Source organism: Gossypium hirsutum, chromosome A10, assembly GCF_007990345.1.
Source record: "Gossypium hirsutum isolate 1008001.06 chromosome A10, Gossypium_hirsutum_v2.1, whole genome shotgun sequence".
In the NCBI taxonomy this organism is placed as follows: Eukaryota; Viridiplantae; Streptophyta; class Magnoliopsida; order Malvales; family Malvaceae; genus Gossypium; species Gossypium hirsutum.
The window spans coordinates 71,349,189-71,354,674 of NC_053433.1; positions in this window are offsets into that span (position 1 = coordinate 71,349,189).

Here is a 5,486-nt window from a genome sequence, read left to right on the forward strand (position 1 = left end):
TTTAAGAACTAAGTCACCAAAAGTTTTATCAATAATTTTCAAATCTGCACTGGACTCGGTTTCTAAAATTTCCTTACCTCGCTTACCTTCGGGATCATGTAGTGTGATTTCATCTTTGCCTAAGTTGATCGTATGAAAGCGTCTTTCATTTGAGAGGTATTGAAGTTGAAAGTTATCTTTCGATCTTTCAAGAACCTGAAAAGTAGCAACACAAGAAAAATTCATATCTTGGTTAGTGGAAACATTCCTCACTAGCCTTTCCTCGTCTTTTTCTTTTGTTTCTTTTTCTAACTCATTTTCTCTTCTTTCTTCAACTTCTTTTTCAAATTTCTTTTCTGTTTCACATTCCTTTTCACTCTCAATCTCTTTTTGCTCTTTTTCATTCTTTTTTCTTTTTCCTCACTTGTTTTAACAGAATTTCTCAGTTTGATTTGGTCATCATGGACTTGTTCCGGAGTGAGCGGCACTAAGGTAAGTTTCTTTCCTTGATGCTTGAAGGAATACCTATTGGTACGACCATCGTGAGTGACTTTTCGATCCAGTTGCCATGGTTCTCCTAGCAATAAATGGCAGGCTTGAATAGGTACTACGTCGCACACGACTTCGTCTTGATATTTACCGATAGAAAAGGCGATGCGCACTTGTTGAGTGACCTTAAATTGGCTTTCGTTGCTAAGCCCTTGTAGTTGATAAGGTCGTGGATGCTTGGTAGTGGTTAAGCAAAGCTTTTCCACCATCGTCGTGCTGGCTACGTTCGAGCAACTTTCACCATCAATAATAACTCTACAAAGCTTACCTTGGACATGGCAGCGAGTATGAAAGAGATGTTCTCGTTGCTGCTCGCTCTTTGGTTTTGCCAAAGAGGGTTGTCCACGATCATGAAGATCATAATCAGTTCTAGGGACACGCCGAGGAGCGCGCCTATGAGCAGGAGGCTGGTTATCCACATCGTCTTTAATTTGATCTCGATATTGAGGCTCTTGATTCAACCGCACCTCATTGATAGTAGCAGTCAACGCTCGAAGTGCAACAGCCTGTTCGTCCAACTGTTGTTGGAATTTTTTAAATATGTCACTAGTATTATCACCTGTAGACATTTTTTTTAAAACCTGCAAAACACTCAACACTCAAAAATAAAAGTTATCAAACCTCACCGTTAATCACTCAAAAAGAAAAAATCAAATTCTCAATGAGGTCGAATTCAATCTTGTGAGTTCTTTATCAGAGTTTATATCAACCAATTAGAGAGTGTGAACCAAACTACCAAAGAATCCTAATTTGCACTAGGATGCCAAAAACTGACGAGACACCAATTGATTCGTGTTGCACCGAGGAAGAAGTTGTGCACACGTTTAAATCCCACTAACACAAGAAACAAGAAGGTGTTAGATAACGTAAAGGAAGAATAAAGGTAAACAAATAAAAACCTACAGCTAAGAATCAATAAAAATTGCTGAAAACAGAAAACCCGAAAAACTGCGGAGTAACTTGACAACTTCGTTCAAGATGTTCCCGATCTCCAAAAATCACGAAATTAAATCTGGAGTGTCCTTATATATTTAATTTTTGATCTGGAAATTTTGGGCACCAAATTCAACCCGCTGAATCTTTTTTTTAAATTTTTATTGAATTTCGTCTTTTTTATTTTTTTGACTTTTTGACTGATTTTTTTGCGGGAATAATTTTTTTATATTCAATCACAGTGCCAAAAACATGTATGTAAAATTTCAGATCAATCGGACAACGTTTACCCACTCAAATGAATTTTTTTGAACAATTTTTCTGGGTAAAACTGTTGTTTATGCTTTAAAAAATAGAGATCAGTTTAGAAATCAACCAAGAACACCCAAAACGCCCAAAATCTGATACCAAATGATACGGAGTTGCGCGCGGACCAAGATCGAGTTGCCAAGTCACGGGAAACTCCTACGAAAACCCTAAACAATTAGATCTGAAACGAAACAGAAAATTAAAAGATTAGATTTTTTTGAATTTTCAGATCTGAAATAAAATCCCCAAATCAGCAAAGAATCAAATTGAGAATAGAAATAAGTGTTAGGGTTCTTGAAACCCTCAAGGAGATTGTGATTCTGCCCAATTGAACACCAAGATAGTTTTCCCCAAATTTCGACAATCTAATTTCACCCAAAAAGAGTATGGAAAAACCCTAGAAATTGGGGATTTTTGGGCTGATTCCTTAAGATAGAAAAAGGCTGAAAACACAATAAGAACAGAAAATAGATTAGATAATGATTCAGCACAAGTAGAAATAAAGAAAGAATTGACAGTAAGAAATTAAAAGATAAGTCCTAAGAAGCCTTGAAATCTCGAAAGATCTCACAACTCCCTTCAAACGGCTCTAATCTCCCCTCCAAAGAATATCAATGGCAAGAAGAAGGTTGAAGATGGCTCCCACAATCAAAAAGATTGTTAAAACAACTTCTAAAGAAAACTCAAGAGAAAATCCTTGAAGAACTCAAAGAGAATTTTCACTCAAATCAAATCTGAAATTTTCAATGTAATTGTAATGTAATGTAGGGTGGCTGGCCAAGCCATATAAATAGGCCTTTCAAATGTTTTCCTAATTTAATTAGAACACTAAAACTAAAACTAAAAAAAACTCCTAATTATTTTAATATGGAAATTCGGCCAAGGGTCTTTTATTTGGGACTCTTGGACTGAATATAAAAATTTAAACTAAATAAAATAAATAAATAAATAAATAAAAATAAAACTTTACAACTTGGGCCACTTTGACAATTTGGCCTGATTTTCAACTAAGTATGGGTGGATTTCTTGATTGGGCTTGGAATCTTCTTATTGGGCCTCGCCTTCAAGAATTTGGGCTTTTGTGACTCGTATCACTTAGTTCTAAAGGGAGGGAACATAATAGAAACATTTAGCAAACAGAAAAGGATATTCAGTATTTTCATAGCTCAAATCGCCATGAACGAGGGATTCGATCCATTGATTTATAGGAATTAATTCACTGATTTGTTACTTATAATCAAAGGAAGCCAATTAGTAATTGAATTTGCATGATTGGATAGTAGAATATAATTGGAGTACCTAAGTCAATTTAAGCGGGTAATTACAAATATTTATATTCAAATCTGATTATCTTATAGCTTTTCAAATAGACTTGTATCGTATACGATTTAACTTTAAAAAATTATTTTATACAATAATAATAGCATTTTGATTTGGTATATATATTATTTTATTTTTATACTTTGCAAGTAACGGAATTTTTGTTTTGCTGTTGTTTTGTTGATAAAGATGAATGGAAATGGAAGCTTATGCTATAGTACGATTATTGGTAGATTGTGTAAGGAGAAACGCATGGAGAAGGCTTTGACTATATTAGAATTGAGGCAATAATTAATGGATTTTGCAGCATTGGCAAGTGGGATGAAGCAAAACGATTATTAGCTGACATTGTTAACAAGGGGATTTCTCCTAATGTCTTTATCGTAAATGCTTTAATTTCTGCTCTTTGCAAGGATGGGAAGATCCAAGAAGCAATATCTGTATTTGATTTAATGACCCAAAGAGGCATAAGGCCTGATGTTATCACTTATACTACGTTAATTCATGCCTTCTGCAAGTTTGGCCACGAATGATTGCGTCTGAAATTTCACCTGCCATTGTTACTTTAGATTCCATAATAGATATTTTATGCAAGGAGGGGGAGTCATCCAAAGCGATTGAAATTCTGAAATTGATGACTCGTAAAGGCGTGACACCAAATGTCTTCACCTATAATTCTTTCATTCAAGGCTTTTGTCATTCTGGGCAATGGGAGGAAGTGACAAGTTTGCTCAATAGAATAATGAATGGAGTCCATCCGAATCTAGTGACTTTTAATTCTTTAATCAATGCTTTATGCAAGGAAAATAGGATTGAAGAAGCCATTACCATGTTGAATCTAATGAGTCAAGGGAGGTGTAAAACCTAATATTGTCACCTAATTCAGGTAGATGGACAGAAGCAAACAAGCTTGCTGGATAGAATGATAAATGGAGGGATCCATCCTCATGTAGTTACTTTCAATTCTTTAATCAATGCTTTATGCAAGGAGAAGAGGACTGAAGAAGCCATTACCATGTTGGAACTACTGAGTCAGAGAGGTGTGAAGCTTTATGGGGTTACATACAATATAATGATCAGATTGTATTGTGGGCAACGTGAAATGAATAAGGCAAAGGATGCCTTCGATTCAATGGGAACCCGGGGCTTATAAGATGTTGATCAATGGGTATGCGAAGAGTAAAAGTAAAGAGATTTTGAGGCTTGCTGACGAAATGCTCCAAAAGGGATTTACACTTAATATGGAAACTCACAGGATGCTTGGAGGCTGGAGAAGGCTATGAAAATTGGATGGTAATTAACATCTAATTGTTTTTGTTATTTGTTCTTTCAATTATCTTTATAGAAATGGAGAAGGATGCAAGTAGATTAGGTGATTATATATTGGTCTAACATCCAATATGCAGAGATTGCACCCTACTAATGAGGTATCTCCATGCGATTTACTGTCAGTTGTATGGATTTGCACGCTAACAATATATCAAATACAAACCCGCCAATATAACATCATCAAGCAACAATGTTCCGTTCCAAAAATAAAAGAGAATCAACTCGAGTTGCTACCTCCAACATCAAAACAGAAGATCAAAATTTCAAAACACGCAAACACAGAAAAAAGAGCACCTTCAATGGCTTTGTTGACATTAGTGGGAAAATTGCAGGCCTGCAATGGAGAGCTTTTGCAGTCTCTAAGCTTTTCTTTTCTTACGGATTTGTGCCGTAATAAGGCTTTTCTTCACGTTTTGGCACTGTTTTAACAACAAAAGGTTGTCTTCCATATTTAGGCTTTTCATTTTCTTCTTTCTTGGTCCATGATACTACTTTTCTTCTAGTTTTGGAACAACGTCAGAGTTTCCGTAGTAACCAGAATTTTCCTTTCTAGGCTTCTTTTCACTTGATATGTGGATGAAGAAAACGGGCAGACACCGTTGCCTTTTATAGGGAAATTGGTCAAAGAATAAACATAATTTACCAATGGCTAAGACCGTTATGAATAAAATAAACACCGATTCTGGCTTTGAAATGATATCAGCAAGAACGACGACCCCCAACATATTGCTTCATTTGTTTGAGGACCGTAACATGACTAGGCATATTTAAAAATCCACCAATCCAATTTCACAATCGTTACCTTGCCCCATGGCCGCTTTGTGTGTAATACCAACAATCCAGAGCAGAGCTTGAAAGAGATGAAGATGCGATGGGTGACAGTTTCTTCAACTAGCCATGCTTATATACCATCCTCTCTCCTTCACTCAAATCTTGAGACTCCTGCTGTGTTTGGCAATACCCTGAAACTAAATTCTGTATGCCATTTGAAACAATGCTCTGAAACTGCTTGTGCATCAATTTCACCTCCATCCAATTTGTGTTATCAAAGTATTATTAGGGAAAGA